This window comes from Mus caroli, chromosome 1 (assembly GCF_900094665.2).
Source record: "Mus caroli chromosome 1, CAROLI_EIJ_v1.1, whole genome shotgun sequence".
Lineage (NCBI taxonomy): Eukaryota > Metazoa > Chordata > Mammalia > Rodentia > Muridae > Mus > Mus caroli.
Genome location: NC_034570.1, coordinates 28,034,667 through 28,045,074, shown reverse-complemented (window position 1 = coordinate 28,045,074; position 10,408 = coordinate 28,034,667). Strand labels below are relative to the sequence as shown.

Here is a 10,408-nt window from a genome sequence, read left to right as displayed (position 1 = left end):
CCATTATCCTGAAATCAATATCATTTTCTTTATGGCTGAGTAAAGTCTATTGTGTATATGTACCATCCTTTATTGAACCATTCATTTCTTGATGGACACTTAGGCTTGTTCCTAAACATTTCCAAGGAGAAGATGATGGCTAAAGATGAATAACTTTTCAAAAATGGTATTCTTTACCATTTGTATTTCTTTCTTGAGAAGGAAGAAATTCTTCACTTTATTAGCCCTTATATTACTTGAATATTTTGTTTTGGAGTTTTCTGTAGGTTCTGGACATTAATCTCCTGTCAGATATATAGCTGGCAAAGATGATCTACTATTCTATAAGTTTTCTCTCAGCTCTAGTGATTATTTCCTTTTTTTGGTTAAAACCCCTTTTATTTTCATACAATACCACGTGCCAATTTTGTGGGTGACTCCTCACACTAATGGACTCCCTTTCAGAAAGTCTTTGCCTATGGTTGTGTCTTGTTAATACATGTTTCCCTCGAGTATTTTTAGTGTGTCACTTACCTTAAGGTGTTTGAGCCATTTTGAATTGGTCTTTCTGTCATCCTTGTGCAGGGACCATGCTAATCTTCTCTGTATCATTCCAATTTTAGTATATGTGCTGCTGAAGCAAACACGAATTGGTCGTTCTGTGGAATGAGATGGGGATCTAGCTTCATTCCTCTACAGGAAGATGGTCCATGTTTCCCAGCATCATCTGTTGAAAAGGCTATCTTTTCTCTAATGTATTTTTTGACATGTTTGTCAAAGACTAAGTGATAGTTGGTGTGTGAAGTCATTGTTGGGTCCCTTGTCTTACTCTACTGATCTTTTCCCCAAAGATATTTCACACTAAAAATTCTAAGATTTTAAAATGATACTCAGTATAATTTTTAAAGCCAGCCTCAAAGAGTTTTCTAAACAATGGCATATATCAAAATCTAGTATTAGTAACAATAAGTTCGTCATCACTTTTCGTGCCATCTTTATTTTTAAACTGATCTTTAATTTTTTCTGGTACCATTTAAATATCAATTTTATTAATCCTGGCATTCTACCATATGCTGTTTCCAACATGGCTTTGATGTTGATATAGCTGACATTATCTTTATATCACAAATGACAAAATGTGATATTTAGAATAGGTAAGTACCTTGCCTAAGACTCAAACTTTGAGTGGAGCCATGGTATTAGCTAAGGTCTTTTGACCTTGTGTTCTTTACATTGTACCACTGATGTCTTCAAAAGAGCCTCTAGCATGAAAAGTGTTTTAAAATCTTTTAAAGAATCTTAAGAATATTTCCCCCATGGTTTTTAGTCTTTAAAAATATTTTAATGACATCCCAATTGCTGGGGTTACAGCCACTCAACACCATGCCCATTGTATGTGATAGTAGGGAATCATACTGAAGTTCTCAGGCAGGCTAGGCAAATACTTACCAACTGAGCTGTATTCTTGTTCTCACATTTGAACTTAAAACTTGAAATATGAAGACAGAGAAATCTAATGGAATTTTAGGGAAAAAAAACACATCTTGAGGTTTAGACTATGTATCCCTATGTGAAGGAAATAGAATTTTCTCTAGTTTTTATGCAGAAAACAGATTAGAAGAGAATGATAAAATGAAGCAAAACAGGAAAATAATTGTCCTAGATGTTCCCTGAGTATCGCCTACTGTGTAGTGACTTACATGTGAACTTCTCTTTTTAATATCTTTCTGAAGACCGAAGGAGAATTAAAATAGCACTTGAATTCTTCACTGAGAAAGGATCTATGGATACCTAATAGGTATTATAGATGTTTCTTAAATAAAGAAGCCTGTATGCCAATTAAACATGTCCTCTCAGGATCACCATAACACAATAACCCTCAGCAAATGTGTTTCTAAGATGCCTGAAGCACATTATTCACACACACACACACACACGCACACGCACACGCACACACACACACACAGAGACATTGCATCCATAGATGCTATAGTTTTCATTACAGTCCATAAAGACATATGTAAAAGCCCACTACTACTTTATCTTCAGTTTATTATTGTGCTTATTGTAGCTACACATCCATCCATCCATCCATCCATCCATCCATCCATCCATCCTATTTATTTTGAGTAACTTGTGTACAAAGGTCAGTATATATTTGAGAATGCCAGCTTATAACCTAAGTGACTGTCATACTGTGTTTTGCCTCTCTGCTGGGGTTACCAGGATGCCTCTGGCATGCTGCTTGGAGGAGACATGGCAAAGTCCAAATGGGAAATGCACAGTGGTTCCCGGACACCTCTCTGGGTACCCAGACACCACTGCTAGGAGGGGAAGTCAGAAACAGGGTTCCATGGTCTTTGTCTCCCCTCAGGGCATTTACACACCATGAAGGAAGGGGAAAGGGAAAGGGAAAGGGGAAGGGGAAGGGGAAGGGGAAGGGGAAGGGGAAGGGGAAAGGGGAGGGAGGAGGGGGGAGGGGAAGGGGAAGAGGAAGGTGGATCCTGGGATGAGCAGGATCATGCCAGTTTAGGAGTGAGGTCAGAGTACCAGAGGGACTGCAGGAGAGAAAGCTTCCCTCTGGATTTTTAGACACTGCTCATTAAGGCAACATCCTTTCCTGTGGTAGTTATTAATAAAGCAATTCCTTAAGATGATCCTTGCTTGTTCACATTGCTTTATATATCTTTTGGGGAAGGGATACCCAGGAAGGTCATTGGTTGAAGGTTAAAGCTACCTCATTAACACGGAGAAGAACTCCAGCTGTTACATTATGAGACTGAGTGCCCATGGTCCTCTCAGTGGGGACTTGTGGTTGGTTATGAGTTTCAGAGTAGGTGCAGAGAAAGGCACGGAAAGGCTCCACTCCTGCCATTCTCAAATGTCTGAGATTCCCAGGGTTTGAGTTCATTCAACCTTACGAGTTCTTATGCCTGTGTGGTAGCATGGTCCTTCATGCCCTAATAAGCAACCTGTACCAGCTGCAATGGAAAACCCAAAGTTTAATAAAATGGCTGAGATAAATATTCTATTGGGAGGAAGAGTTAAAAAAATTGTTACCCTAAAATAGTGACTTCATCAGCTTTGCAACATTCAAAACACCCCAAACATTGGTAGCTCATAATGACATTTGACTGACTGAATGTAGTAAGGTATGGGAGGGGTAGTTTATATATATATATATATATATATATATATATATATATATATATATATGTATGTATCTTCTTCCAGCTTTGGATAGTCATGGTGGAGGCCAATAAGACCAGTCCAATCTGAGAATACACTCCAAATTTCTAATTGTGTCAAATCTGCAATGAGAATTTAGTTATTGACTAAAGCAAGTCAAATGACCAAGCCCAATAATAATGACATAAAAATGAACAGAACTATAAAAACTTCGATGGGGAGAAACCTGACAATTTCTGAAATATAACCCAAATTCTGGAATAGCACAAGAGAAGAGCAACACCAGCAGTATGATGTGGCACGTGGTATCATTTCTCACAGTACTTTGGCTTCTACATGGAGCCAAGGATGAAGTAGAGAACAGCTGTCACATCCCAGAATTCTTTGCACCCCCTGAATTCCCTTGGGAAGAACACTGTCTGTATAAGGTATTGTAAAGGGATTCAGTCTTGAGGGGAAAGAGCTTTGGCAAAACTATTGGAGAAGCATGGGCTGAATTCTAGGTGACAGTTGACACCTGTGAGACCACTTGTGAGTGTGAACAGCAAGCAAGCTTCTCAGGGTCTGCATGCTTCAGAAGAAGTAGAAAAAACACCACAAAGCACCTCAGATGGCACCTAGTCTAGACATTGTGTTCAACATGCCTCTGTCTCAACAGTTTCATGGAGAAGTTTTGAAGAGCAGGTCCCATGTGCCTGCATCTTACTTGGCATCAGGCAGTCTTGGTCTACTGAGGCAATGGTACAAATAGGAATGTCACTCAGACAAGATGCAGTAAGACATGTGCTTCTGAAATGAAGAGGTCTTTGTTCTCTGTGTTAGCCTTGAACCTGCTGCTGTAAGCCAGTAATTTCTCCTCTGGGTCTTTTTTCTACTCCCTGGAACTGTACATGACATTATAATAAATTCTTAATGAAAATGTTTTTGGCAAATTAATAATCCATATTTGAAATTTTATGTTTCTAAAAATCCTATAAAAAGCTGACAGGAGGAAGGGAACTAAGCAACTAGCATTTTAAAAGTAAAATGAATTAAACATTAATTCTAATGGTGCATTATCAGATTTCATATTCCTTCTTCTACAAAAAATATGAATTCGAAGTAAATGAAATCCCAGGGAAAACATTTGCTGAGCAAAAAAACCCAAAAAAACAAAAAAAAACCCAAAAAACCCCTCATGTGTCACTCTTTATGTAAGCTGTAATTCCTATTAGAGAATGGAAAGACTATCCTGACAGCCGTCACTTCAATTCTTCACACAGACAAACCCCCCAAGTATCTCAGACTTTGCAGGTTTTAGACTCTCCTGGTGAGTCACAGCTTCACACGACCTCTCAGTGGATCTGTTGGATGTCCATCACTTTGGTGGGCTCTTATTTATACTCATTTTTGGTTGTGAACCTAGCTTTTAATGGATGAGCCATCTCTCCATCCCAGTGTATTTACTCTGGATGAAAAAAAAGAAAATCCCTACATAAATAAAACTATAATTACTGCCCAAACATAGATATTTTCCTTCTTTTTTTAACCAAAAAAAAAGTCTGGACGTCTAGTTTTGCTTAACTTAAAAGAAATGCAAAAAACCCATCTTGGTCTCTTAATTTAGGTGACAGGAGCCATACAAACATGGCACTCTTTAGGAATCGTTACTAGATAAACAAGGAATGTTTAGTGTTACTGTCTATTGTTCCCTAGGTATCAACTTACTAGGGGTTTTCAACATCCTTAAAAAACTACTCTTGAAGAGGTAAGGAAGGACGGAATCTCAATTTCAATCAATCTCTCTCTCTCTCTTTCTCTCTCTCTCTCTCTCTCACCCCATTTTAAAGACCATGAAAAAAAAATAACTTAGTGATTTTTCTCTAGCCCTTTAGGACATTTAAGTTATCATAAGTCGTGTTGTGACAGTTGGGTCCCTGGAGTTTAGAGCAAGAGATGCTTTTGTCTAAATCTCAGCACCACCTTTGGCCCATTTGCTTAAACGTTAGCTTGCCCAATTTAAGATTAAAAGTGTTTTGAAGATTGAATTATATCAGAACTTTACAGTGATACCTGGCTTGTAGTAGTATCATTGTATATGGCAAAAGTGTAGGGGTGTGGAGAAAAGAGAGGCATCAAGATTAGCATATGCAAGGAGCCAGTTGGCAGAGACTAGAAACACTTCCCTACCTAGTCTAGAGTTACAGAGCATGCGTGAAAAAGCCTGTTTCATGCAAATTGGGAAGAAGGCTGGTGCTATGTACATTACGTATAAAGGATTGGTGGCACCGTGGGTTTTGAGCATCTCTCTTCCTATATCACTAGTCCATTTCCATCCTGTAGGTCACTTTTTTTCTTAGTTAAGTGTCTCTAGTTTGATTGCTATCCATATGTTCTTGGTTCAATATATTGTCCTAGGACACAGGAAGTCTCACTGGCTGCTCACTTGGACTCTGATCTGCTGCTATAATAATCACACCAATAGCATTTCTCTTGACTTGTTTTCCTATGTCTGTTGTTTGAATATAGACACCCTCGAGGTTACAAGCTCACCATCATCTTTCCTTTTGCTTTTGCACCTGACTTGTTCCATTTTTAGAAACATCCATTTGAATTTGGGGACAAACAGTAAACTCTTTAATAAAAGCTGTTCATCAGGCAGGGAGAAGTTTCTAAGCTATTTAAAGATGTTCCTGTCTTCCCCTAGCTTTGGTGTGTTTTATGTTTTCCTCTGGGCAGCAAACTCAGTTTGAAATTGTAAAAAGGCCTATGAAACTCTGATCTTGCATTTGGGTGATTTTGGATGCATCTAATTTGCATGTGAAGAGTCATCTTTTCAGAAACACAAGGCCATCAGTTGGGAAAGTAACCATTTCTACAATTCAGCATCAATAAAGAATGTCCTGCAGTAGGAGTGAAAGGCATAATTACAGCCTGAATCCAATAAGAAACTAAACATGATCAGCTTGCATTTAGCATGAAACTCACTGTGGCTCGTGATGCTCCTTTGGGCAAGCATGCTTTCTTTAGTTTCTTGTGGGTTTGGCCATCCGTCATTAAGATAGCTCATCTCGCTTAGCAGACCAACAGCAGAGATGTAAATTTTTGGGATATCCATAATCTACTTGCTGTAGAATGACTTCATTTGCTACAGAATGACTTTAGGTGGGGTGGGGCCATGAGAGTGCAGAGAATGTGAGGGAATGGAGTAACAATTAAAAATTTGAAGTGCCCCAAGTCAGGTTGGATATTTATACTTAAAACTTTGCAAATGAGTTGTTTGAAAAGCATCCTCCATGGTATAGATGATTTATTAGCATAGTCAGTGGGACACGGATTCATCACCTGGATGTTTTGTTGAAGGGGCACACCTTGCTTCTGTTATCAGAAATGTTAGGGGGTAACATCTGGTAGAGTAACAAAGAAATGTGGGTGTTTTCTCTCAAGATTTTTTGGTCTCATTAATAAAATCATTCAAGAATGAACTTAAGGGGAATCTTGAGGAAAATTTTAATAGAATTTAAAAGGAAAATACCTAAGGAATACTTAGGCACTGGACAGCATCTGAAAAAAGGGTACAGAAAAGAAGAAAAAGTTATCCGACAGAATCTCATGGAAACTTGTAGGGACTGTGTTACATAAGAAGGAAAAGTGTTTTATCTCATTACAGGGATAGTTAGTTATTCTTTTTACCTCTTTTGCATGACAGAGATAATTATTCTTTTTACTTCTTTAGCATCGCTTAAGGTACATCTGCCTTCCTGAGGGATAGTCTTGCTTTTCTGAGGGTTGGTCCTGACTTTCTGAGAGGAGGTCCCTCAAGCATGTCACTGGGCTTCCTAACATAGAAATGGTCTTCTATGTTGGGCCACTTGGTCCCAGCTGGTGGTGCAATTGAGGGAGAACATGGATCTTTCAGGATGGGAAGCCTTGCCTGAGAAAGTGTGTCACTGAGTGTGGGGTGGTGGTGGAGGGGTTTATAGCCTCATTTTGCTTCCAATTTGCTCTTTCTGTTTCCTGTGTGTGAATGGAGATGCTCTTTCTCAGTTTCCTGCTCTCACCCTCTGATGTCATGGTTACCTCTCTCACCGTTATGAACTCCTCCTTTGGAACTCTAAGCTAATTTAAATGCTTTTGCCTAGAAGTTGCTTTTGGTCCTGGTATCCCAGCAACAACATTAACTAATTATATTAGTTAGGGTTTTTACTGCTGTGAACAGACACCATGACCAAGGCAAGTCTTATAAAAAAGAACATTTAATTGGGGCTGGCTTACAGATTCAGAGGTTCAGTCCGTTACCATCAAGGTGGGAGCATAGTGGTATCCAGGCAGGCATGGTGCAGGAGGAGATGAGAGTTCTACGTCTTCATCCAAAGGCTGCTAGTGGAAGACTGACTTCCAGGCAACTAGGGTGAGGATCATATGCCCACAACAACAGAGACACACCTACTCCAACCAGGTCACACCTATTCCAACAAGGCCACACCTCCAAATGGTGCCACTCCCTGGTCCAAGAATATACAAACCATCACACTAATACAACAAAACAACAAATAATAACCTGAGGAGGCAGAGCCAGGAGTCTGATAGAACACAAAGCTGTTAGTGATTCTATACCCTTACATATGTGGTTATTCTGTTAATTCGAAATAGAGCGACAGATGGAGATACTGTGCAACTGTGTTGCTGTGGGATGTTACTCTTGTGATATTTTCCCGTCTGTGAAGGAAATACAGAAGGTGGAACGAGTTTGTCCCATTCAGTCTTGGTAACACCTAGGAAAAACAATCTGTCTTCCCAAGCCAGCCAGGGCTACATAATGAGCCTCTGTCTCAAAAAGCAAATAAAACAGAAACAACACAAAAATTAAGTGAGAATAAGGGCAATCATCCAAGTCTCTCCCCGTTTTCCCAGTCAGAGACCCAGCAGTTCTCTCCTGGGCCTGGGGAAGTGCCTGCCTGAACTCCTTGCTTGCCTCTTATTTCAGGAGACCAAGAGCAACTGCTGATTTTAAGACTGTCTTGAGAACATCATTTCTTTTAATTTCAACATGAAGTTGCCTCTCAGCTGCTTCTTTTTCCAATTAGGATAAAAACCTCCATTCTTTTATTTCTTAAAAAAAATAAATGTAAGTATATTCACATAAAAATTATTTTATTTTTAAAAACTTGTGAAATGCAAACAATTATGAAAAGCAAATTAAGTAAGAACTCCCAATTCAAACAATATACAGCTTCTAAAGTCTTCCTAGTACTTGTGTGTTTGTGAATGTGTGTGAATATGTGTGTGTTAGTGTGTGTAAGTGTGTGTTATGTATGAGTATGTGCGTGTGTGTTTGTTAATGTGCACAAATGTATGTGTTTTAGTGTGTGTGAGTGTGTTGTGTATGAGTATGTGTGTGTGTGTGTTTGTAAATGTGCATGAATGTGTGTGTTAGTGTGTGTGAGTGTGTGTTGTATATGAGTATGTGTGTGTGTGTTTGTGAATGTTCATGAATGTGTGTGTTCATGAATGTGTGAATGTGAGTGAGTGAGTGTGTGTGTTGTGTGTGTGAATGTGTATATGATTGTATCTGTATGTTTGAGTGTGTATAGTGTGGGAGTTTGTCTCTGTGTGTGTGTGTGTGTTTGTGAATGTTCATGAATGTGTGTGTTCATGAATGTGAATGTTCATGAATGTGTGAATGTGAGTGAGTGAGTGTGTGTGTTGTGTGTGTGAATGTGTATATGATTTTATCTGTATGTTTGAGTGTGTATAGTGTGGGAGTTTGTCTGTGTGTGTGTGTGTTTGTGAATGTTCATGAATGTGTGTGTTAGAGTGAGTGTGTGNAGTGAGTGTGTGTGTTGTGTGTGTGAATGTGTATATGATTGTATCTGTATGTTTGAGTGTGTATAGTGTGGGAGTTTGTCTGTGTGTGTGTGTGTGTGTTTGGAAGGATTTCACCATAAGCAATTGGCCAAACTTAGTGGCTTTAAGTGAATAACTATATAATGGTCTGACTGTGGGCTAATAACTCAGGCTGCCTGTGATGAGACGATTCCTTTGCTGCATGTGGTGTGCACTGAGGTTGCTTGGTAGTCCCTAGCAAATGACCAGCCTTGTCTAGGCAGTTTCAAGACTGGCTTATTTTTTTTTTTTTTTGCCTGCAGTGTGGCTGTACTGCTTCTGTTGAGCCTTTCCTTCACCAGGTACTGTAAGGCTCTCTGCATCTAGTCTCTCCCTCAGGTAGCTGGCAGGCATACAGCACTCAGCCACTCCAAACATGTTGCTAGTCCCTTCACTGCCCAGTTTCTGCTCCTTGGAGAGAAGATTCTTTACGGCTCTTGCCCTTGTTTTCCAGGTGTCTTCCAATGTATCCTGTCCGGAGTTGCGCAGTCTTCTCAGCCTTCTTCTGACCACGGAGGATTGAAGTGTAATGGTGGCTCTACCTCCAGAATATTTCCATCAGTCTAAGCTAATAAAATTCCTGTATAAGCTTTGCTTGGGGTGAGGGTAGTGTGTGTGTGTGTGTGTGTGTGTGTGTGTGTGTAGGGTGACTTAGGTATCAATTTATAATAGTCTCCTCCCCACAGAAGCCACCACAGTATATCTTTTTTAGCCCTTCTGGCTTTGATGTATATGAAGGTGCTATTGCTATCGATGCCTGTCAGATTTTGAAAACCTCTGTTGCCTAGTGAGAACACCTGAGAAGGAATGCTTAGCCATCCTCCAGCATACCTCCATGTGCTCCTGAATGGCCTTGCATCGAGTATGTCTTCAGATCATGCCCTTTAATTTGTACTTATATTATTCTGAATGTGTGTGTGTATGTATGTGCATATGAATGTATGTATGTATGTATGTATGTATGTATGTATGTATGTATGTATGTATTTGTTTATTTTGTCTCCAAGCCATTTCTTTGATACTACATGCTGGAGAGAGTGCAGACAGAGAAACACCTTGCAGTGATCTGAATAGGAAATGTCCCTCACGGGCTCCTGCATTAGAACACCTGTTCCTGGGTTGGCGGTGCTGTTTGGGGGTGGGTTGTGGAAATGTATGGAGGTGCAGCCTTGCTGGAGGAAATACTTCTCCTGGGGTGGGCTTTCAGGTGTTCTCTCTCCACCTCCTTTGTACAATGGATGGGAATGGAATGTCTTTGCTTCTGGTTCTTGTGGCTGTACCAAGTCTCCCCACCAAGTCTCTGTCTGGAACCATAGTCAAAACAAAGGTCTTCTTCCCCTTCTTCCCCTTCCCCTTCCCCTTCCCCTTCCCCTTC

General features: G+C 39.9%; 1 non-coding gene across 1 annotated transcript; it reads right to left on the bottom strand.

The window, feature by feature from the left end:
- Nucleotides 1-517: 517 nt before the first annotated feature.
- On the bottom strand, nucleotides 518-626 carry LOC115032363. The gene has a single exon (XR_003838043.1). It is a non-coding gene; the product is annotated as a U6 spliceosomal RNA (small nuclear RNA).
- Between the last annotated feature and the right edge of the window lie 9,782 nt (nucleotides 627-10,408).